The 26,589-nt window shown below is 39.9% G+C and overlaps 1 long non-coding RNA gene across 1 annotated transcript; it reads left to right on the top strand.

Moving 5' to 3' along the window:
* The first annotated feature begins 1,142 nt into the window (after window positions 1-1,142).
* Window positions 1,143-10,234, top strand: LOC139188145 (uncharacterized). Its single transcript, XR_011571358.1, has 2 exons — window positions 1,143-1,422; window positions 10,061-10,234. It is a non-coding gene; the product is annotated as an uncharacterized lncRNA (long non-coding RNA).
* Window positions 10,235-26,589: the final 16,355 nt, after the last annotated feature.

Below are 26,589 nucleotides of genomic sequence, written 5' to 3'. Positions count from 1 at the left end.
CTCCCCAAAACCATAGCCACCATGAAAACCTCCATAGTTGCCTGTCTCCCTGCCCACGTGTCCATTTAAATCTCCTCCTATAAATAACTTCTCCGTATGAGCAATTCCTTGCACCAAGTCTCCAAGGTCTTCCCAAAATTTCTCCTTCGAACTCGTATCCAACCCTACTTGAGGTGCGTACGCACTAATCACATTGATAAGTTCTTGTCCTATTACAATCTTGATTGCCATGATTCTATCTCCTACCCTCTTGACATCTACAACATCTTGTGTCAAGGTCTTGTCCACGATGATGCCAACACCGTTTCTCGTTCTATTTGTGCTCGAATACCATAGTTTAAACCCTGAGTTTTCTAGATCCTTTGCCTTACGACCAACCCACTTAGTTTCTTGTAGGCACATAATATTTATCCTTCTCCTCACCATAACTTCTACTACTTCCATAGATTTTCCCGTCAAGGTTCCTATATTCCACGTTCCTAAACGCATTTTGCTCTCTTGAACTCTACCCTTCTGTCCTAGCTTCTTCACCCTTCCCCGTCTAATATGATCAAAGTACTTCTTTTGTGTGTCCCGTGTAAAGTTGATAGGAGCATATGCTCCCAAACAACTTTGAGTGGAGTAGTTCGAAAAGAAGTTTCTATAGCCCCCTTGCTCATTTAACACTGCATCCGGGTGCCGATGGAGATACAGCGACCCTTGCTCACTTATCACTGTGCTCGGGCCACACAGCGCGCCACTTACGGGTGACGCCCTAGCTTTAGCGCAATTTCGTTCTGGATTCATTTTCATAAGGATTCGACGTAATCATTGAGTGCCGGCTGTCGACTACCTAACGCCTTCTCCCTCCTCCTTTATCCGGGCTTGGGATCGCCAATGTAAGATAAACTTACACGGCGGAGTTAAGGATGATATTAGAAGTGGAAAAAAAATAGCTTTCATCATAAATTAAAAAAAAACTAATAAAAATAGTTTAAATACTTTAAATTTTAATAAAAAATTATGTAATAATTTTATTTAATGGATAGAACAAAACTCAATACCAAACTACCCAAATAAGACTGGCCCAAACAAAATAATTTATCACCCGTCTGATTTTACCCCTAACGCCAGTCGTGGCATTTAAGGTTAGATTTGACGACTTGAATACCATTGTCATTACTGAGCTCTGCACCCGAGGTCGAGATTCTTATTTCATAGCATGTTTTACTTCTGAGCTTGGGAAGTTTAAATCCAACTTTCTTTGCAGCATCTCAAACAAACAACCTGGAAATCCCAATTAATACAGATACAAATTCTATAGCGATCTCGTATGATTACGGTGCAGGGGAAGTAGCCGACTGTTCATTTTTCACGGAGGCTCTCCAGTCGAATCTGGATTTTCGTAAAAATTCAACTCAAGTGCCCTTCTTCCCGACTATGGTATTATTCTTTTCTGCCGATTTATGACATGGGTTTTATAGATTATCTCCTAATCCTCTTAATTATGTGTTTTTTCTTCTTCAGTGAATTAGTAATTTAGTAACATTAATTAAGGGACTTCTTTTGGGTGCTTTTGGGTAGCTTTTAGTTCAAGTGTCTGTTGGATTGCTTTAACTCCGTCTATGTCTTACATGGCCGGTCCCAAGCCCGGATAAAGGAGGAGGGGGAGGGCGTCAGGTAGTCGACAGCCGGCACTCCATGATCACGTCGAATCCTTATGAAAATGAATCCAGAACAAAATCGCGCTAAAGCTAGGGCGTCACCCGTAAGTGGCGCGCTGTGTGGCCCGAGCACAGTGATAAGTGAGCAAGGGTCGCTGTATCTCCATCGGCACCCGGATGCAGTGTTAAATGAGCAAGGGGGCCATAGAAACTTCTTTTCGAACGACTCCACTCAAAGTTGTTTGGGAGCATATGCTCCTATCAACTTTACCCGGGACACACAAAAGAAGTACTTTGATCCTATTAGACGGGGGAGGGTGAAGAAGCTAGGACAGAATGGTAGAGTTCAAGAGAGCAAAATGCGTTTAGGAACGTGGAATATAGGAACCTTAACGGGAAAATCTATGGAAGTAGTGGAAGTTATGGTGAGGAGAAGGATAAATATTATGTGCCTACAAGAAACTAAGTGGGTTGGTAGTAAGGCAAAGGATCTAGAAAACTCAGGGTTTAAACTTTGGTATTCGGGCACAAATAGAATGAGAAACAGTGTTGGCATCATCGTGGACAAGACCTTGGTACAAGATGTTGTAGATGTCAAGAGGGTAGGAGATAGAATCATGGCAATCAAGATTGTAATAGGACAAGAACTTATCAATGTGATTAGTGCGTACGCACCTCAAGTAGGGTTGGATACGAGTTCGAAGGAGAAATTTTGGGAAGATCTTGGAGACTTGGTGCAAGGAATTGCTCAGACGGAGAAGTTATTTATAGGAGGAGATTTAAATGGACACGTGGGTAGGGAGACAGGCAACTATGGAGGTTTTCATGGTGGCCATGGTTTTGGGGAGAGAAACGAGGATGGGGAAGCTATCTTGGATTTTGCAATGGCATATGATCTCTTCTTAGCCAACACCTTCTTTAAGAAGAGAGAAGAACATGTGATCACCTACAAGAGTGGGTCGTCAAAAACACAAATAGATTTTCTTCTAATGAGGAAAGGGGATCGTATAACTTGTAAGGATTGCAAAGTTATACCAGGAGAGAGCGTGGCTAATCAACATCGCTTGTTGGTGATGGATGTACATATCAAAAGAGTAAGACAAAAGAACAAGACTTGGAAGTGCCCAAGGACTAGATGGTGGAATCTAAAAGAAGAAAAACAAGCAATTTTCAAAGAGAAGGTAATCACCCAATGTGTGTGGGATAGAGAGGGGGAAGCTAGCCAAATGTGGGATTCCATGGCTAGTTGTATCCGAAAAGTAGCAAAAGAGGTATTAGGAGAGTCCAAGGGCTTTGCCCCACACCAAAAGGAATCTTGGTGGTGGAATGAGGAGGTACAAACGAAGGTGAAGGCTAAGAAGGAATGTTGTAAAGCCTTATACAAGGAGAGGACCGATGAAAATGGTGAAAGGTATAGAAAAGCGAAGCAAGAGGTGAAGAAAGCTGTCAGAGAAGCTAAGTTAGCGGCTTACGACGATATGTATAAACGACTAGATACCAAAGAAGGAGAGTTGGATATCTATAAACTATCTAGAGCAAGGGAAAAGAAGACAAGGGACCTAAACCAAGTGAGGTGCATCAAGGATGAGGATGGAAAGGTTCTTGCTACAGAGAACGCGGTTAAAGACAGATGGAGAGGTTATTTTCATAATCTTTTCAATGAAGGACATGAAATGAGTGCTTCTTTAGGGGAGTTGAGTAACTCAGAAGAGTGTAGAAACTACTCTTTTTATCGTCGAATCCGGAAGGAAGAAGTGGTTGTAGCTTTGAAGAAGATGAAGCATAAAAAAGCAATAGGCCCAGACGATATACCAATCGAAGTGTGGAAACTTTTGGGAGAGACAGGTATAACATGGCTCACTGACCTTTTCAATAGGATTTTGAAAACGAAGAAGATGCCAAATGAGTGGCGAACGAGCACTTTGGTGCCTATCTACAAGAATAAGGGCGACGTACAAAATTGCATGAACTATAGGGGTATTAAGCTAATGAGTCATACAATGAAGCTCTGGGAGAGAGTCATTGAGCATAGATTGAGGCAAGAGACACAGGTTTCGGACAACCAATTTGGGTTCATGCCAGGGCGCTCAACCATGGAGGCAATCTATCTCTTACGAAGATTGATGGAAAGATATAGAGATGGGAAAAAGGATTTACACATGGTCTTTATAGATTTGGAAAAAGCGTATGATAGGGTCCCAAGAGACATTCTTTGGAGGATTTTAGAGAAGAAAGGAGTACGAGTAGCATATATCCAAGCTATAAAGGATATGTATGAAGGAGCAAAGACTGCCGTAAGAACTCATGAAGGACAAACCGAAAGCTTTCCCATAACTGTAGGATTACATCAAGGCTCATCCTTAAGTCCTTACCTTTTTGCGTTGGTAATGGATGAGTTAACAGGACATATTCAAGATGATATTCCTTGGTGTATGCTTTTCGCAGATGATATAGTGTTGATAGATGAAACTCAGGAAGGGGTAAATGCAAAGCTTAACCTTTGGAGAGAAGTGTTGGAATCTAAAGGTCTTCGCCTAAGCCGATCAAAGACAGAATATATGGAGTGCAAGTTTAGTGCAAATGGAGGCCAAAACGAGTTAGGGGTGAGGATCAGAGATCAAGAAATACCAAAGAGCGACCGTTTTCGTTACCTAGGATCTATCTTGCAAAAGAACGGAGAATTAGATGGAGATCTCAACCATAGAATACAAGCTGGATGGATGAAGTGGAAGAGTGCATCCGGCGTGTTGTGTGACCGCCGTATGCCACTGAAGCTCAAGGGAAAATTTTATAGGACGGCAATAAGGCCGGCGATGCTGTATGGCACAGAATGTTGGGCGGTGAAACATCAACACGTACACAAAATTGGTGTAGCGGAGATGAGGATGCTTCGTTGGATGTGTGGGCACACGAGAAAGGATAAGATTAGGAATGAGGATATCCGGGGTAAAGTAGGAGTAGCCGAAATTGAAGGAAAGATGAGAGAAAATCGGTTACGGTGGTTTGGACATTGCAAAGAAGGCCTACTGACGCTCCGATTAGAAGATGCGACTATGGGACAGAGGTTCAGGGCCGAAGGGGTAGAGGAAGACCTAGGAAAACTTTGGAAGAGACTCTAAGAAAAGACTTAGAGTACTTGGATCTAACGAAGGACATGACACAGGATCGAGCACAATGGCGTTCTAAGATTTATATAGCCGATCCCACTCAGTGACTTGGATTTTCCAAGTCTCCAACTGAGAAGTTTTCCTCACTCGGGAAATTAAGGGAACACCACCCCAACCTACATGCTCCACTCAGAAAGCTTCAACATACAAGCTTCAACAAAAGAAAATTCAAAGAACTTAGCGAAGAAGGCTTTGGTGTATTTAACACAATACGTTGAAATGAAGGAAAGCTTATTTATTGATATCCCCGATAAGCTACAAATATGTACATATACATGAGTCAAAATAAACACACAAGAGGGAGCCTTCACAAAGGTTGCTTAGGAGAAGTCTCAGCAGTCGGTAGAGGCCCAGAAAGAGAAGGCACCGGAGGGGGATCATTTGGAGCCTCAGTACTGGACAGAACCCTAGAAGGAGGAGGCATCAGAGGTTGATCATTTGGAGCTTCATTACGCGGTACAGCCCCAGAAGACGAAGGCAATAAATGCCTTTGGAACAAACCCACAAATCTCTGATGATCAAGTAAAACGTGACCATCAGTTTCCTTCATCTGGTCAAGCTTCCTCTTCATGTTTGTAGCATAGTCATGTGCGAGCCGGTGCAACTGTTTATTCTCATGCTTGAGCCCTCTAATCTCCTGTTTGAGACTCATCACTTCAGCCGCCAATGATTCAACTTGGCGGGTTCGAGCAAATAGGCGTTGGGCCATATTAGACACAGAACCTGCACACTGAACACTGAGAGCCAGCGAATCCTTAACAGCTAACTCATCAGACCGTTTAGAAAGTAGTCTGTTATCTTTGGGAGTGAGAAGGTTCCTGGCCACCACCGCAGCGGTCATATCATTCTTCATCACGGAATCCCCAACGGTAAGAGGACCAGTAGGGGAGACGAAGGATGGGCGCCATATGTTGTCTGGAAAAGGCGGGGCTGCCTCTTCAACAAGGTTCAAGTCAAAACGACGGTCGGAGGGGCCAGACATTTTCAAAGGTGTTGAAGAGAGAAGAGGTCGGACAAATCAAGATCTTAGAAGTGCAAGAATGAAGCTTCTACTGGTGGAGATTCAAGTGTGCTTTGGAACTTAATGCCAGCCCCTATAAAAATCTGCACTCGACGGAGCTTCAGAAATCGAAGAGGCGCCTGCTCAGAAATCGAAGAGGCGTTTGCTTTCTCAAAAGCTGAGCTGCTTAGAGATCACGAGGGTTGATCTCAGAAATCGAAGAGGCGTTTGCTTTCTCAAAAGTTGGGCTGCTCAAAGACCACGAAGGCCGATCTCAGAAATCGAAGAGGCGCTCGCTTTCTCAAAAGTTTGGCTCCTCAGAGATCACGAGGGCCGATCTCAAAAATCGAAGAGGCACCTACTTTTCCAGCCTTGTCAGCACCTGTCACACGCACACTCAGCTTTGCGGAAATTATGGGCATTCTGTTGAAGACTTCTGGGGAAGTAGAAAACACATGAATCTTACTGTTCAATCACCCACTTCCCACACGCAACAATAGCTCATGGGTACCACAGATAACTTTGCCAAAGTTCTCTGCCAAAGTTGAGCACGTGAAGCTTGCAGCTCCCACTACATCGCTCTGACCAAGAAGGGTAAAAGAATAGCAAAGAAACAGCACTAACAAAGTTTAGACCCATAAATTTTGAAGGTCTAGCTACCATATTATTACCCACAAGGGTAAAGGAACAGTACCACTGCTGGATAATTGGAAAGTCTCTGTGTGTCAACCTCTGTGCTTCGTGGCAAGGTAGACTAGCAAACATGCCCAACCTTTACTCACATTCGAGAAAACACTCCCAATAAGATTGCTTGCTCCAAAATCGAAGAGGCACCGTCCTCCGAATCTCGAGAGCCAGACTCCCAACATGACTACTTTATTAAAAATCGAAGAGAGGGTAAAGGAACAGTACCATTGCTGGATAATTGGAAAGTCCCTGTGTGTCAACCTCTGTGCTTCGTGGCAAGGTAGACTAGCAAACATGCCCAACCTTTACTCACATTCGAGAAAACACTCCCAACAAGATTGCTTGCTTCAAAATCGAAGAGGCACCGCCTTCCGAATCTCGAGAGCCAGACTCCCAACATGATTACTTTCTCAAAAATCGAAGAGACACTGCTCCCCGAATCTTCGAGAGCCAGACCCCCAGCATGATTGCTTTCTCAAAAATCGATGAGGCATCGTTCTCCCAATCAATCGAAGAGGCGCTCGCTTTCTCAAAAGCTGGGCTGCTCAGAGACCACGAGGGCCGATCTCAGAAATCGAAGAGGCACCTACTTTTCTAGCCTTGTCAGCACCTTTCACACGCACACTCAGCTTTGCAGAAATTATGGGTATTCTGTCGAAGATTTCTGGTGAAGTAGAAAGCACATGAATCTTACTGTTCAATTACCCACTTCCCACACGCAACAATAGCTCATGGGTACCACAGATAACTTTGCCAAAGTTCTCTGCCAAAGTTGAGCACGTGAAGCTTGCAGCTCCCACTAAATCGCTTTGACCAAGAAAGGTAAAAGAATAGCAAAGAAACAGCACTAACAAAGTTTAGACACATAAATTTTGAAGGTCTAGCTACCATATTATTACCCACAAGGGTAAAGGAACAGTACCACTGCTGGATAATTGGAAAGTCCCTGTGTGTCAACCTCTCTGCTTCGTGGCAAGGTAGACTAGCAAACATGCCCAACCTTTACTCACATTCGAGAAAACACTCCCAACAAGATTGCTTGCTCCAAAATTGAAGAGGCACCGTCCTCCGAATCTCGAGAGCCAGACTCCCAACATGACTACTTTCTCAAAATCGAAGAGAAGGTAAAGGAACAGTACCATTGCTGGATAATTGGAAAGTCCCTGTGTGTCAACCTTTGTGCTTTGTGGCAAGGTAGACTAGCAAACATGCCCAACCTTTACTCACATTCGAGACAACACTCCCAACAAGATTGCTTGCTCCAAAATCGAAGAGGCACCGCCATCCGAATCTCGAGAGCCAGACTCCCAACATGATTACTTCCTCAAAAATCGAAGAGACACTGCTCTCCGAATCTCGAGAGCCAGACCCCCAGCATGATTGCTTTCTCAAAAATCGAAGAGGCATCGTTCTCCGAATCTCGAGAGCCAGATACCACAGACCACTTTTTCAAAGTGCTCTGACAGAGTTAAAACATGTGAAACTGACAGCTCCCACTACCGTGCTATGACCAAGCAGGGTAAAGGAATAGCATTACTACTTGTTGTTAGGGAGACTCCTATATATGTCGACCTCCATCCCCAACGGACAGGCAGACCTGCAAAAATGCTCAACCCTTCATCATATCTGAGAGGGCACTCCCAACGAAGCCTTTCGAAATATTCAGCTTTCTTTCCCCCCGATAATACCTCTGCAAACAAGCTATACTAGAGCAAGAATATCTCATATCATCAGGGTTAAAAGCAAGAGTATCCCATATCATGCTTTTTCCCTGTCTTTTCCTTTGGCCTTGTTTTTACCTGCAAGATAAGGAGAAAGAGAGCAATCAGTCAGCACTTGGAATCAAGCTTCCAGCCAGGAACTGACTGCCTGGAACCCCTTACCTGATTACTTACCTGGCATTGCTCTCGAGTACTCATCTTCAACATCTTATGTTTCCAGGGAAGATTCCGCATCTGCTTGAGGAACAGATAGGGCAAGTGCGAAGGATACAAGGAAGCATGTGGAGACAAGCGTAACAGCACACGTGCCGATACATCCATTACTCTGTCAAAAGCAAAAGTATCCCATATCAGCAGGGTGGAATGTACTCTAGATTTGATGGACTTGTTTTGACCCTCAAATTCTTCAGTCGGCCTTATACTCTGGAGGAAACCAGAAAACCCTCCAGCTCAGTTCAAGAATAAGCCTGTGGAAAGTTACTTCTTCAAAAGCAAAAGTATCTCATATCATCTCTTCTCATTTTTCTTCTCTTTATCCTTCATGCTGTTGCAAGATGGGGAGAAGGTGAACAATCAGTTGGAGCTCTGATTGCTTACCTTGTCTGTCACCTCTTTCAGCAGACCCCCTAGCTCGGCGACTTGGGGGACTCCTACTACATGGTTTGTATCGCGCTTGACCAAGCCTGAAACTACAAGTAAGCTTCAAGTGAAATTGATACATTACCTTGTGCATCTCCACCAGTTAAAGATACCACCCCTGGATGGAGGAAAAGTACTTCCAGAGAAGATGCCACATCTACCTATGAGACTATTAAGGCAAGTCAAGACGACACCACACTCCGATACTTAGAAGTTTCGTGATTACGAGATCATTCTCCCACAATATTTCCTAATGTCATTTGTACTAAATCATTCACTTGTACTCACTAAATGAGAGCTTGAACCTATGTACTTGTGTAAACCCTTCACAATTAATGAGAACTCTTCTATTCCGTGGATGTAGCCAATCTGGGTGCACCACGTACATCTTGTGTTTGCTTTCCTATCTCTATCCATTTATATACTTATCCACACTAATGACCGGAGCAATCTAGCGAAGATCACAAAAAGCGACCGTTTTCGCTACCTAGGATCTATCTTGCAAGAGAACGGAGAATTAGATGGAGATCTCAACCATAGAATACGAGCTGGATGGATGAAGTGTAAGAGCGCATCCGGCGTGTTGTGTGACCGTCGTAGGCCACTGAAGCTCAATGGAAAATTTTATAGGACGGCAATAAGGCCAGCGATGTTGTATGGCACAGAATGTTGGGCGGTGAAGCATCAACACGTACACAAAATGGGTGTAGCGGAGATGAGGATGCTTCGTGGGATGTGTGGGCACACGAGAAAGGATAAGATTGGGAATGAGGATATCCGAGGTAAAGTAGGAGTAGCCGAAATTGTAGGAAAGATGAGAGAAAATCGGCTCCGGTGATTTGGACATGTGCAAAGAAGGCCGACTGACGCTCCGGTTCAAAGATGTGACTACGGGACAGAGGTTCAGGGCCGAAGGGGTAGAGGAAGACCTAGGAAAACTTTGGAAGAGACTCTAAGAAAAGACTTAGAGTACTTGGATCTAACGGAGGACATGACACAAAACCGAGCGCAATGGCGTTCTAGGATTCATATAGCCGACCCCACTTAGTGGGAAAAGGCTTTGTTGTTGTTGTTGTTGTTGTCTGTTGGATTGCTTTGTGCAATTCAGGTCCTTTAATGCCATCATGTGTTTGATCTGCATGATTTTGGGTAGTTCTGATAATTTTATTAAATGGGTTATTTTTGGATCAATGTGAATTGCAGAGCAAAAGAAGCGGAAATTTTCTGAGATTAAAATTGAACTGGATGATGTCGAAGCTTTGGTAATATGTTGTTGTACAGCATACAATGATACAAATTTCACTTGTTTTTGCTTTTTCTGGAAAGCTTCATGGTTTATATACTTTCCTTGTTTGTTTATGTGAATGAGTGATGGGATTTCTTTTGGGGGCTTACTAGGTAGTTTCTCGTTCAAATGTTTGAAACAGAAACCGCTGACTACTTGAACTACCTCTGCTACTATGGCTATGACAAATTGATATGAAAACTAACCCAAAATTGTGAATCCGAACCAAAATAACTTACACTATTTTTGGAAGGAACAAAATAAACACTATTTTTGGAACTACAACAAAATAACCATACTATTTATGAAATTGAACCAAAATAACTCACACTATTTCTGGAACTACTGTAAAATAAACCACACTATTTATGAAACTATACCAAAATAATCCATACACTATAGTAAAATAACCCACACTATTTATGAAACTAGACCAAAATAACTCACACTATTTATGAAACTATAGCAAAATAACCCACACTATTTATGAAACTAGACCAAAATAACTCACACTATTTATGAAATTATAGTAAAATAACTCACACTATTTTTGAAACTAAACCAAAATAACCCACACTATTTATTAAACTATAGCAAAATAACCCACACTATTTTTGAAACTAAACCAAAGTAACCCACACTATTTCTGGAAGTGAACAAAATAAACATTATTTATGGAACTACAGCAAAAATAACCACACTATTTCTGATATAAAACCAAAATAAGCCACACTATTTCTGGAATTGTAGCAAAATAACTCACACTATTTCTGAAACTAAACCAAAATAACCCACATTATACATAAAATAGAACAAAATAAACACCATTTCTAAAACTATGTGGTATATTCTCCATATAAATGTGACAAATGTGTGATTTTCTATTACAAGTGTGCATTTGTCATGTCTCACTAGTTCATAAAAAAACATAGAGCGAGCGTGCCACACCAATAAACAACAAGCTTTGCTACCATTCGCTGTCAAAGCACCTAACCTTCTCTCTCTAGGTGAGTCTGGGTTCCCATTCTCTCATCACCCTCTCTTCCTCCGAATCTGCAGAATAATGCCACTTCTCCTTTTCTTTTATTGGAATTTGTTACACAAATTTGCAAAGAACTCGATTATCACCTTTCCCCTCATTTTTATTTTCGAAAAATGTTACACATCGTCGCCATAAAAAAAATGATTGCAATTCAATCTATCATCAATATCATACATGCTTGATCTACTTTAGAAATGGATGCATGGTTTAAATTCCATACTAATTGAAGGAATTCTTGCGATATTAAGTCTTTTTACATACAAAAATAGCAATATTCTATGAATTAGAAAAACATAAAAAATAGTAATATTTTATAAATTAAAAAAAAACAAAAATCTTCTAAATCTCACTTAAAAAATCAAATTTTCTACATCCCCATAGTGAAACAAGGACGGTTGGTTTTGTTTATTAGTTTGGCACGTGTGGTAGTTGGAATAATGAAAGGGGGATGGTGGACAACAGAGGAAAATGGAATTGGGGATGGTGGACGACAGTTCAGCACCTTCATATTTAATAAGGTAACAGGCTTTCTCCATCATAAAAAAGGTAACGGGTTTTCCATTTGGGGCAAGTTGAAAATTTTTTGTTTTATTGTGTTGGGCTTTTAGTTCAGCTCGTGAGCTTTTATGTTTGCAGGGCTTGTTATATGAATAGTTTGCTTATGATTAAATTTTCAGTCCTTTTGGTTAAATAATAGTTTAGGGTGGTTTTTGGTTAAATTAAAGTTAGTCCAAGCCATTTTCATTAAAGCTCCCGAAAATTAATTGGTAATATGAGATTTGCCAAATCTCTTATAAGCACATGTAAGGTCTTCTTTTTCCTGATGTATGATAGATACTCTCAACACGCCCCCTCACGTGTGGTGAATTTTTAAGCCTAACATGTGGACAACACCAATCGGGTGAAGTCAAGCAAGTATAGTTGGTGAGCTTCACACGCATGACAACCTGCTCAGATACCACTAAGAAGGGATTCCACCATAAAACTGATTGCCAACTTACTTATGATCAATGGCAAGGTTTCTCCTTCTACGATGTGGGACTCTTTAACTTTCACATCCTCACACGCCTCCCTCACATGGCGAATTCTCAAACCAAATACATGGACAATACAAATTGGGTGACGTGGAGCACGTGTGCCATTAATTTTCACACTTGGGTCAACCTACTCTGAAACCATGAAGAAATTTGAGGTTAATTGGCAATGAAGAGTAGTCCAGCCTTTTATAAGCACATGCAAGATCGATCTCTTTCTTGATGTGGGATTTGTACTCTTAACAAGAAGTTAACAAAAATATATGTGGGCATCTAAAGGGTTCATTCATGATTAATATTAAGGTAGTATCTTCAATTAAGAGTTGTAAACTTGAGATATAAAAATCATATTTACATGTCATTTTACACTCTCTATCTTTGGAAGTGAAAATGTGTGTTCTATTTTAAGAGAAATTTTTCAGTTTGCTAGGAATATGACTTGGTATACGAAGTGTGATAATACAATTGATTGAATTTTTTTTCTTCAAATTTGCAACCAATTGTTTATTACATTTTGTGTATCGGGCAGTGTTCTAGACACACTAGAAAATTTCTCCCACTCTAATGAGAGAGTTGTAATTATTGAAATCATAATTAGTATTCTGAATTGTGATTTTTTAACTTTAATCCTTCAAGAACATTGAAATTTAAAATAAACCTGGTGTTAGATTACGTATTGATTATAGTCCCTTGATGTGTCCTTAATTCAAAATAATTAATGTGCATTTTATTTAATGTCTCCCATTAAATATTTAAATTTATTAATATACAAATTTTAAAAAAAAAAGATTTTTTTTTAATTTATTAGTTTTATTTAACATTCTTCAAACTTGAAAGACTCAATTAATGTACCTAAATGTTAGTAATGAAATGTATGTACTGAAAAGTATTATATTGAACTAATGTATTTAAATGTTAGTACCAAAGTGTATGTACTAAAATGAATGCACCTATTATATTAAATTAATGTACCTAAATGTGTGTACTGAAATATATGCACCGAAATGTTAGTACTGAAATGAATTATATTGAATTAATATACCTATTTTACCAAAAAAAAATTAATATACCTAAATATTTGTATCAAAATGTATGTACCGAAATGTGTGTACCTAAATGTATACACTAAAATGTATTATAATGAATTTAATGTACCTAAATGAAGAAAACAAAGTACATAGAAATATATTGTATAAAAAAAATTAGTTTATCTAAATGTTTACAACAAAATATATTAAGATAAATGAAATGAAAATTATAACTATAATGAAATATAATTAATACATTAAAATTAGGAAGAAAAAGAGAAATAATTAAAAAATCAAAATGTAATTAATAAATGAGGTTATTAATGTATCAAGGACTAATGTCGCTTGCCATTGGGGGCAAAAGCATGATGATCGTAGCGACCGACTATTTCACAAAATGGGTTGAAGCCGAACCCATGACTACAACTACCCAGACAGACATAGAGCGCTTCATATGGAAGAACATCATATACCGCTTCAGCATCTCTCACTTCATCGTTATAGATAATGGTCTGCAGTTTGTGGGCTTGGCGAAGTTCTTTGAAAAATATGGCATCAAGCAGCACATGTCCATGCCCCGATATCCGTAGGGCAATGGGCAGGCCAAGGCATCTAATGCGAAAATTATCTTAACACACAAATTTAACACTCTTTTGACAATTGTAGTACAAGTATAAGTAGGGATCGTTCTGGACCAGGGATTAGGAGGGCTTGCTAATAACCTCTAAACTGATTCAAAAACATAAAACTAAACTTAAAAATACTTAACAAGACTCACAAGGCTCAAAGCAAACTTAAAATACTCAAAACAGCTTAAAACAACTAAACAAACTTAAACTAGACACTAGGAATGACTTTGGACAAAAATTGACTTTTACTTGAATCAAAACATTTAAAAACACAAATTAGAACAGATTCTAACTAATTAGACACACTAAAGTAAAGGGGGATTGAGTTTTCGACGAAGTTGAAACAAACAAACAAGTATGAAAAACTAGACAGATTGTAAAACAAATTTGAGAAATAAGATGATGGATGGGATATCTAGAGGCTTTTTCTCCACACATGATATGTATGCAAACAACTTGATTTCCAGTTACTACTTCATTGAATTATGAATGACAATGCCCCAAATTAACCGTGACATCACTAGTTAACTCTTAGATTTTCCTTGTTTTATTGGATTGGATGACATCATTCGACAACCCAAAACATTCTTCAAAAGTTCCCTACATGACATCATAATAGAGATATTATCAAAGATCATTACGTTTAATGAAAATCATAAGCATTGACAAAGCACTTGCAACTATGACATCATGTCACTTATGCTAGGAATTGAACTTAACGCGATCATTTATAAGCGACCTTCACTACATGTAAATATAAGTTTGTAACGATTATGTGAAACTTCCTTATATTCTAGCAACGGATTTATGTATGCCAATTAAGTGTTGACCCTTAATTAACAAATACAAATAAGTTATCAATCAAATAGTTAAGCCAATTGCATTCACAATTCAAGAGTTCATAACTGGAATTTATCAAATTATATTGCACACATAATCATGGCTTTGAAATCACCCCTAGCCAAGAGGGGTTTAGCCACTCATATTTATAACAAACAAAAGAATATGAATTTAAACATTAGAAACAAAAGAAAGAAAACACCTAAACGCTCAAACGATCCAAGTTGGACAGCAAGCACGTCCAAGCACTTTCCTTCCCTTCCTTTACTACGGCACAAGATGTTGGTAAGTGTTTGAAGGTTTGTTTGTATGAAGAAATGAATGTGAAGATGAATGGATATGTTTGGATTGATCTTTTTCCCCTATGGTAAAGGGTGGATGGATGTATTTATAGGCTAAGGAGAGGATGTAGTGGATGGTGGTAATGAGTGGATGTGTGGTAGGTGAATGTGTTGGGTGGTTGAAATGAGTGGATGTAGTGATAGGTGAATGTGTTGGGTGGTTGTAATGAGTGGATGTGTTGGGTGAAATGAGTTGATGTAGTGGTAGGTGAATGGATGTGTTGGGTGAAATGAGTGGATGTAGTGGTAAATGAATGTGTTGGGTGGTTGTAATGAGTGGATGTGTTGGGTGAAATGGGTGAATGTAGTGGTAGGTGAATGTGTTTGGTGAAATGAGTGTGCTAAAATGGTTATTTATAGGGAGATGATGATGCACAAACTTCAAATTTCATCCATTCCTTTTGCTCCAAGCATATGATATCCATTCCACGCCCAAAAATGCTCCAAAATGCACTTCTTTGCCACATTAACCCTTTGGACCTACAAACACACGAAAATAGCTTAAAATACTAAAATAACTACGAACTAACAACATAAATGCCAAGAAACAAGCTAACTAAGTTGCATAAATATGCTTCTATCAAATTTCCCCGCACTTAGCTTTTGCTAGTCCTCGAGCAAAACAAAACAAAACACAACCTAGACCTTCCAATAATTGCCTCAGGGATTTTTAATGAAACATGACATGTTAAAAATTATCATTCCCACAAATTTTGGTCATCTTCACACTTGAGCACATACTTAATCACAGTCACCACTTACTAGTTTACAATTAACCAATTAAAACGATGTTTTGAATGTAGTAACATGCCTTAGAGAATTTGCTCAATTCCTTACAAGATACTCTCTATTTTCACACATTTTCTTACTACACACCCTACACTAGTTATATGTGAGAAGATTGATGTATACACGAAAGACTAGGACTCACATATGTTATAACAAAGAAAGCAATTTTCTGGAGTTATTAAGCATGTTTAGATATGATCTCATGAATGGAATGCTACTACTTAGATGCAAGAACTAGTGACACCATATGCTCATACCAATTTCTAACTCCACAAATTGAAACACACAACACTCAAGATTGAAGTCAAGGGTTGTAACAGGGCTTGGGGGTAATGGCTAACAAAGAAAGGATAGGGATAACAAACGTTCTTAAAGTGATAACAAGCAAAGCAATGAAATAGACACTTGGAAATCACTTTAGAATGCAGAATCAACTTTTAAATACAACGAGAAGATTCATGCAACACTTAGGGTTGAATTCAATGTTTTGAACCCTTTCTTTAACAAACAACACTTTAAAGCTCTTTTTCATACTTTTTTTTTTCAATTTTTTTTTCTACCCGTGCCTTATTAAGGACTTTGGCACACACAAGAATCAATTCCCCCACACTTGCTTTCTGCAATACATTGACAAAAAAAGGAGTTCATTTTAAGTCATGCTTTACTATGCTTCAAGAACAAGGGTATGGATGGTCCTAACACTAGGCTAGGTAAGGATAGTGTGGGTTAACAAAGAACATAGGCTTAACAAGGCTCAACGGGGTTAAACTTAAACACATAATGAAATAGGGGCACGGCAATTTGGCTTTGGTGGTCACTACACAACTTTATCTTGAATATGTGTTATGCAAATCAATAGCATGCTTTGAATGAAATAGGCATGAGTTCTAGCATTTGGAACTAAATGATGAAACGCCTTCTAAGTAGCAACCAAGCAAAGAATAATGAGATCATGCAACGACTTTAAAAAACAATGATGCACAGATTATTAACTCTCAAAATAAACGTTTAGGCTCAAGTCTTACACGGTTGTAGTGTTCATTTGAGTTCCTTCTTTCAAGCATGTTACAAAAACTGATTTTTCCTTTATGATTGCATGTGAATTCATAAATTATAACCACAACCAAGCATACACCAAAGAGTAAATCAAATTTTCATCCATGTTTATAACTCTCTTTAACAGTCATGTAATTAAAAACCAAATCCTCATCATTGTGTTGGAAGGTACCCTAAGACACAAACAAACACACAAAAACAACTCTTTTTGGGTTTTTCAAAACAATTTTTCAAAATTTTATGAGATTTTTGGATTTTTATGTCAAAACACACGAACACTCCAAAACAGCATAAAAACACTTAAAAACAGCAAGGAACAACACTAGAAGTAATGGGTGATAAACTCCCACGAATTTCATGCAAAACAACTTGGTTATCCCCCACACTTAAATCGAACATTGTCCTCAATGTTTCAAGCATAAACTCACATAAACACAAGCATACAATCAAACAAACAACGAATAAACATGACAAGTATGGCAAAGTAAAAACCAGACAGATTAGAGTTTAAGAACGCAAATATGGTTTTGGAGATAGATGATCTTGTTATTTTTCCACAGCTTTGATCTTGAACTGGTTCGGAATTCTGAGCGAGAGTTTCTTGGTTTCAAATCAGACTCCTTCAGCTGGGTTGATTTGATTGTGCAGTCTGCATTCTTCTCTACTTGTTTCTTTTGCACGATAGGCAGGCACAAGGTAGAGGTGTTGGTCTGTTTCTTTCTTCAATCTTTCCAAGTGCCCACCTCTTGCTTTCTTTCTCCTTGTCCCTAGCTGAGGATGAATTGGCAAATTGTCTCCACATGCTTCGAGGTATCATTTTCACTTCCCTTATATGTTCTCCAGGCAGATGTGGTAGACGAAGATGAAGCATAAAATGATGAAGATGAGTACTCGAGAGTAAGCCTAGGTAAGCAGTCAGGAAGGGGCTCCAGGCAGTCGGTTCCAGATCGGAAGATTGATACCAAGTGCTGGCTGATTGCTCTCTTTCTCCTTGTCCCAAAACAACTACAAAGAGAAGGACAGGGAGAAAGCATGGTATGAGATACTTTTGCTTTCAACCTTCATGATATGAAATACTTTTGCTTTGGATGAGTTGTTTGTAGAGGTACCCCAAGGAATAAGGAACACTGAGTGACTCGAAAGGGTTTGTTAGAAAGGCATTCTCGGAGAAGAAGAAGGGTTATGTATGTCTGCCTTACAATGGAGGGTGAATGGTGACATTTATAGGAATTAAGAACCGGTACTATTCTTTCACTATTGTCGGCAACCGTTGGATGATTTAATAGTAAACTTCACGTGTTTTCTACTTCACAAGAGATCTTCGACAGATTGCCCGTAATTTCTGAAAGGCTGAGTGTGCATGTGATAGGCACTGACACGTCTGGAAAAACAAGTGCCTCTTCGATACCTGGAATCGGTGCTTCGACAAACTGCCTGTGATTTCCGCAAAGCTGACTCTGCATGTGACAGATGCTGACACGTCTGGAAAACCGCTTCGACAAACTGCCTGTGATTTCCGCAAAGCTGACTCTGCATGTGACAGATGCTCACACGTCTGGAAAAGCAGATGCTTCTCCGATTTCTGAGTTTGCCTCTTCGATCTCTAAAATCCCGTCGAGTGCAGAGGTTGCATGTGACAAGTGCGGACAAATATGGAAAAGAAGATTGGTCGTGGTTTCTGAGCAAGCCCAGCTTTTGAGAAAGCTATCGCCTTTTTTATTTTTGAGTTGGCCTCTTCGATTTCTGAGCTCGCCTCTCCAATCTCTGAAATCCCATCGAGCGCTAATTTTTATAGAGGTACGCAGGACGTTCAAAGTACACTTGAATTTCTGCCTGTAGAAACTCCATTCTTGCACTTCTACGATCTTGACTTGTCCGACCTTTTCTTTCTTTAACACCTCTGAAAATTTCTAGCCCCTCCGACCGTCGTTTTGACTTGAACCTTGGTGAAGAGGTAGTCCCACCTTCTCCAGACAACATATGGCGCCCATCCTTCATATCCCCTACTGGTCCTCTTACCGTTGGGGATTCGGTGATGAAGAATGACATGACAGCTGCGGTGGTGGCCAGGAACCTTGTCACTCCCAAAGATAATAGACTACTTGCCAAACGGTCTGATGAGTTGGCTGTTAAGGATTCTCTGGCTCTCAATGTGCAGTGCGCAGGTTCCGTGTCTAATATGGCCCAACGCCTATTTGCCCGAACTCGTCAAGTTGAATCATTGGCGGCTGAAGTGATGAGTCTCAAGCAGGAGATTAGAGGGCTTAAGCATGAGAATAAAAAGTTGCACAGGCTCGCACATAACTATGCTACAAACATGAAGAGGAAGATTGACCAGATACAGGAATCTGATGGTCAGATTTTACTTGATCATCAGAAGTTTGTGGGTTTGTTCCAACAGTATTTGCCTTTGTCTTCTGGGGCTGTACCGCGTAATGAAGCTCCAAATGATCAACCTCCGATGCCTCCTCCTTCTGGGGCTCTGTTGACTGCTGAGGCTCCGTCGACTACTGAGATTTCTTATAAGCAGCCTTTGTGAAGGCTCCTTCTTGTATTTATCAGCTTAATGTTCCCTTTATTTTATAAATGTAAAAATACCTTGCATAACTGTCAGTGTTTCAAAAAATAAACCCACACCAAAAACAATTAAACAAGCAAAAAATAAAAATGACAATCATGGCAAAATAAAACTACAGAAAATGGAAGGTTTATAGAAATGCAAAACTGATTGTGGAGCAATTCAAAAACCTTCCTTATGTGAATACATGGGTTCCCTCTCAAGAAGCACTTGATTTAATGTCTTTCAGCCGGACGAAACTTCCTTCTAAACTTGGATAGGGCCCATAGCATGGAACTGATCCTTGAATGGAAAGTGATACTTGACATGATCCGGCAATTGTTTAAATTCTAGTGTAGATGCCTGAATCATCAAAATTAGCAAGTTAGTATATAATAAAATCAAAGTTGGAGAAGATGGCTTACTTGCTTGCTCTAACACAAACTCAATTACGAACACCACATCTTTGAAGGTTGTAGGGATATGGGACTTGGACAAATTTGGTGTTTTGAGAGTTATGACTTGTCCCGTGTCATAAAATCCAACTTCTTTGGGAATTTTCGTCTCAAGTGTATCTTCTTTGATGAATTCTAGACATTCCCCATCCACTTCTTGCTCTTGATTACTTGGAAAGGTTTCGAAGATACCTTTCTCACCTTCTTCTACCTTGGATTGCATGATCCTGCAAGGAATAAGGACATTTGGTGAAACGGGATCAGGACAAATTGAATTTAGGCTTACCTTGGTTGTAGTGGACGACATAGATGGCATATGGGGTTGCGGCAAGGGTGGTTCTTCCCTTGCCGTGGCCTTGTTATTCTCCGCTTCTTCGAGCAGCAGCTGTTCCTCCATGTTTTGGCTTGGTTTGGATGTCTAGGGTTCACCTCCAACCTCCATAGCACTTCCCAAAGTGATAGCATCATGGATTTCAAAATCTTCCTTCAAATTTTCAATAGTTGAGTTGGAGAGTTCACTTTGCTCTTGAATTTGTGCCGTGAACTCCATAATCTCTCCAAGTTAATTTTTCAATTCACTCATCTCCTTAGCTTGATTGAGCATTGTTTCATTTTGATTTTGCTGCCCCTACACCAAAGAGGTTAGTAATTGAAAATTTTGATCACTATCCGTGGACATACTTGAATTTGATTGGAATTGTTGTAGGGGAAGCTGTGGTGGCTGCATAGGTGTTAAATAAAACTCCTCAGATTGCTGCCAATATCCATCTTGTTGAGCCTCCTTGGTTCGATTTTGTGAGCCTTGCACCAAATAATTTATTTCATCAAAAATTCGATCATAATCTATTGACGAACCTGAGTTTGATTGAGCATATTGTATATGAGGTTGTGATGGCTGCATAGGTCTTGAATGGAACTCCTTTTCTTGTTGCCAATATCCATCTTGTTGGAATTGTTGAGGTTCTATGTAATCTGAATAATCTCTCCAATCCGAATTGTAAGCGTTGGAAAACATGTTGTTCCATGATTGGCTATGGCCTTGATAACCCCAAGCATCTTCATTCGCAGCGAATTGAGAATATTGCTCAGTTGGATATCCTTGCCCATAGGACACACCACATATAGGGACACTTTGCATTGTGGTCCTTTTGGCATATTGTGCCAATTGAGAAGTAAGTTCTGCCAATTGAGCTTGAATGGTAGCAAAATCCATGTCTTACTTCTCTAGTACCTGAAATCAAGGAAACAAAACTAAATCAAATATCAAAAGTAAAACAAACAAAAAATACAAATAGAAACAAAGTCAGTAACTAAAAACAAAAGACACGAAAATAAACAAAAAGAAATAACAAGGGATTAGCAAAGTTGCCAATCCCCGGCAACGGCGCCAAAAACTTGATGCGAAAATTATCTTAACACACAAATTTAACCCTCTTTTGACAATTGTAGTACAAATATAAGTAGGGTCGTTCTAGACCAGGGATTAGGAGGGCTTGCTAATAACCTCTAAACTGATTCAAAAACATAAAACTAAACTTAAAAATACTTAACAAGACTCACAAGGCTCAAAGCAAACTTAAAATACTCAAAACAGCTTAAAACAACTAAACAAACTTAAACTAGACACTAGGAATGACTTTGGACGAAAATTGACTTTTACTTGAATCAAAACATTTAAAAACACAAATTAGAACAGATTCTAACTAATTAGACACACTAAAGTAAAGGGGGATTGAGTTTTCGACGAAGTTGAAACAAACAAATAAGTATGAAAAACTAGACAGATTGTAAAACAAATTTGAGAAATAAGATGATGGATGGGATAGCTAGAGGTTTTTTCTCCACACATGATATGTTTGCAAACAACTTGATTTCCAGTTACTACTTCATTGAATTATGAATGACAATGCCCCAAATTAACCGTGACATCACTAGTTAACTCTCAGATTTTCCTTGTTTTATTGAATTAGATGACATCATTCGACAACCCAAAACATTCTTCAAAAGTTCCTTACTTGACATCATAATAGAGATACTATCAAAGATCATTACGTTTAATGAAAATCATAAGTATTGACAAAGCACTTGCAACTATGACATCATGTCACTTATGCTAGGAATTGAACTTAACGCGATCGTTTATAAGCGACCTTCACTACATGTAAATATAAGTTTGTAACGATTATGTGAAACTTCCTTATATTCTAGCAACGGATTTATGCATGCCAATTAAGTGTCGACCTTAATTAACAAATACAAATAAGTTATCAATCAAATAGTTAAGCCAATTGCATTCACAATTCAATAGTTCATAACTGGAATTTATCAAATTATATTGCACACATAATCATGGCTTTGAAATCACCCTTAGCCAAGAGGGGTTTAGCCACTCATATTTACAACAAACGAAAGAAAATGAATTTAAACATTAGAAACAAAAGAAAGAAAACACCTAAACGCTCCAACGATCCAAGTTGGACAGCAAGCACGTCCAAGCACTTTCCTTCCCTTCCTTTGCTACGGCACAAGGTGTTGGTAAGTGTTTGAAGGTTTGTTTGTATGGAGGAATGGATGTGAAGATGAATGGATGTGTTTGGATTGATCTTTTTCCCCTATGGTGAAGGGTGGATGGATGTATTTATAGGCTAAGGAGAGGATGTAGTGGGTGGTGGTAATGAGTGGATTTGTGGTAGGAATGTGTTGGGTGGTTGAAATGAATGGATGTAATGATAGGTGAATGTGTTGGGTGGTTGTAATGAGTGGATGTGTTGGGTGAAATGAGTGGATGTAGTGGTAGGTGAATGGATGTGTTGGGTGAAATGAGTGGATGTAGTGGTAGGTGAATGTGTTGGGTGGTTGTAATGAGTGGATGTGTTGGGTGAAATTGGTGAATGTAGTGGTAGGTGAATGTGTTGGGCGAAATGAGTGTGCTAAAATGGTTATTTATAGGGAGTGGATGATGTACAAACTTCAAATTTCGTCCATTCCTTTTGCTCCAAGCATATGCTATCCATTCCATGCCCAAAAATGCTCCAAAATGCATTTCTTTGCCACATTAACCCTTTGGACCTACAAACACACGAAAATAGCTTAAAATACTAAAATAACTACTAACTAACAACATAAATGCCAAGAAACAAGCTACCTAAGTCGCATAAATATGCTCCTATCAGCATCCAACAAGACCATTCTTGACTGCCTCAAGAAGTCCCTTTCAGACAAGACGAACAATTGGCCAAATGAGATCCCTGGTGTTTTATGGGCCATATTGCACCACCAAGAGATGAGCAACCGATGAAACTTCATTCTCTCTGGCGTATGCCTTTGAGGCGATCATCTCTCCCAACGTCATGGTGCCAAGCATTAGCATTGCACTACCGAATTTCGAACAGAACAAGAATAAGATGACCACAAACCCAGACTTGACAAAGGAAGAGCGCGAGAAGGTTATCACCCGCATTACAGTTTCTATCAATAGAAGTTCCTCTCCAACTAAAACAAGAGGGCGAAGATCCGACAATTCCAAGCATGAGACTTAGTCCTCAGAAAAGCCTTCATAACCACCCACTAGGAAGGCTCCAAAAAGATGGCTCCCATTTAGGAAAATTTGTACAAAATCAGTTGAGTAGGCAAAAATCACCATTATGAGCGACAAAGAGATCGAAAAGCAATGAAATTCCTACAACCTGAGAAAGTACTACGTGCGACCTCCCACCATTCTTTGGACCTTATTTAAGAAAAATAAAGTTTGAAGACTTAAGCAACTCGATGAACAAGACCTTGCATGTTGAGGACTATGAGTTATACTATTACTGCCTACAAGCAAAGTTAATACATTTTCTCTATTTTCAATGAAGATTGAAGGAATTGTTCACAACCCTGGGCCGAATGCATAAACAAACTGACTATCCCTATGACAGCAGAAGACGCCCCTACCCTTGCAGACATGGCGTGTGCTCTCCCATCAAGGGATGGTAAACTGATTCGGAACATCCAGACGTGGATGTGTTTCATGATTGCTCAGTTCCCCCTGAATGCATCAACTACCTACGTCGGACTGCTATAGAATTGGCCACAATAGTCTTTTACCTAAAAAAACTTAGCTGACTAAAGTCTTTTACCTAAAAGAATTGGTCACAATAGTCTTTTTCCTAAAAAGACTTAGCCCGGGTCTTTAACCGAAAAAGATGCTAAGTGCAGGATTCTTGCCCATGAAGGAATTCGCGTGACTAGACTGTTCGTCTTCGATACGCAAGTTTTCATGAACATAACATGGTTCTAAAGTGTTGTAATACTAGTTAAGCGACCTATGGAGTCAAGTTACAACTGCTGCCCTAGAGATCCATATCAAGCTGCATGCAGCTTAGAAGATTAATGAACCAGCAACTCAAAAGGATATGGTCTCTAAGCCGTGATGTCGCCTACACCTTAAGCCTGAAACACATTCGAGAGCCAGGGACGACGCCTAAGTAGTCATGCAGGCCGTCTACTTCTGTAAGTAAGATGCCCGGTCGATGACCCAACGACTGGTTGCCCAAGGCAATCTGTAAGCTGAGACTTACACCTACTATGACTACACGGACCCGTCTGCTTATTTTAAAACATTCCGACCGACGATCTACGATTTAAGTTTTGCAAGAGTTAAAGCCAAAATGTACAACTATAACAGCTACGCGAACTCATCTACTCTATACGAGAATCACTTGTCCAGCCGCCGACTCTATAAGTTAAAAATTTTGCAACATGCCTCTAGAAGGCCAAGGCTTATGTAGCCACTAAAGCCGAAATGTACAACTATAGCAGCCACGCATACTCTTCTGTTTTCTACGAGAAGCACATGTCTGGCCGCCGACTGTATAAGTTAAAAATTTCTTAACATGCCCCGGGATGGCCAAGAAGCTGGTAAAGCCGAGATTCACGACTATAGAAGCTACGCAGACTCGCCTACCTCCTTCGAAGGCTACGAGTTCTGCCGCTGGCTCTATAAGTTGAAAATCTTGCATTTTCCTTTCATGTAGGTAAAGCTCATTGAGCATCAAAGCTGAGACTAAAACCTAAGTGATGATGTGAAATCGACTGCTTCATTGAGACAGCTCACCTAGCTACCCGTCCTACTGTAAAGTTTTGCAAAAGACATGGCGAAATAGAAGAATGAAACAAAGCAAGGAAAGTTGTTTATTAAATTTCTAGCAAATTGATAAACCGACTTGAAGGCCAACAAAGTTCAAATAAAGCAGAACGAAAAGGAAAAGAAGAAAATTCCTAAGTCTAAGCAAAAAGACTACTCATCGGTAGCTTACCAACCACTGGTCCCTCAACTGCCACGCCTTCAGCAGCCACACCACTGTTAGCAGCCAAAGTTTCCATCAGCTCATCCTCAGCCGTCCATGCCTGGACTGCTTGACCCTCAGCTGCTCTACCAAAGGCAGCCTCAAACGAGAAGTCAAGCAAATCAATTGGAGAAATGAAGAAAATCTTGAAGTCATTCTCAGAAAACTCATAATCTTACGACCTACCCTGAAGATGTTCTACATAGCCAAGCTTGTAATACTCAGCCTGACAAGAAATAAGCGCAGCTTCGTGACCGACCTTTTCATTCTTCAGCTGCACATTCTCCTCAACAAGCCTAGTGTGAGCATCCTGTAACTTACCCAGTTCTTTTTTCATGTTCTCGTTAGCATACAGCGTACCTTGCAGATCCACTTCCTTGGACTAAAGTTTACTCGCAACATCCTTAAGATGAGACACTTCAGCATGCATGAAGACATGCTCCTCGTCCTTGGTGAAACAAGTAAATCATAGCTCTGAATTGACATGCTCAAGGTCTTTAACCACCAGTGCAACAATATTGACTTCCTTCTCTGTAGCTTCCAAATCGCCTGAGTCGCACTAAGCTTAGCCTTTAAATGGGCAACCTCCTAATGAGCTATTTTCAGCTGTATAGAAGTAGGGGCAGAGATAGAGACATCAGACCCCTTCAAAATAGCGAGTTTAAATTCGAGCTTCTCAATCTTTTCAGTAACCGAGCAAAGCTGAGCCACCAATGCCACATTGGCTTGCTTAGCATATTCGACAACATCCTGATCAATGCGCATAAACTCAACTACCAGGATCAAAGTCTTATGCATTGTAGGAATCAGGGATGACCTCTTATAGTAAGTATGACACTTAGTAAAAAAGTCTGAATGGACGATAACTTTCCCAACATTATCAACAAACTTGACACATGCATTGACGTCCTCAAGTAAGTCATCCTTCAGCAAGGCACAAATCTCAGGAAACTCCCTAACTTCAGACTTAGTGGATCTCTCACAACTCCCCGTGCGAGCAAACTTCCCTTTCTCAGCAAACGAATCAGTGGCAACAGAATAAGGAACAGGCCTAGGCGCCACCTTAGCAGCAAAATCCATATTCTCGCTCTTCATAGCAATGAGCCTCTTAGAAGCCAAACTGGACTTAGCTCCTGACGCGCGTTTCGACACAAACTCAGACACCGGGGGCACCACCGAACCTTTCTGCTGGTCAACCTCTCAGTAATGGTCGTGGCTACCTTCCGAGTAGTAGGTTTCACAGGCTTAGCAGAAAATGAGCCCCTAGCAGTAGAAGAAGTCTTTGGCTTCTTCTCGGTCGAAGGCTCACAAGCAAGTGAGGAAGATATCTTCTTTCCGCCTTCATT

This window comes from Malus domestica, chromosome 09 (genome assembly GCF_042453785.1).
Source record: "Malus domestica chromosome 09, GDT2T_hap1".
Classification (NCBI taxonomy): Eukaryota; Viridiplantae; Streptophyta; class Magnoliopsida; order Rosales; family Rosaceae; genus Malus; species Malus domestica.
The sequence above is the reverse complement of the archived record's forward strand: the minus strand, read 5'-3'. Positions and strand labels throughout refer to the sequence as shown.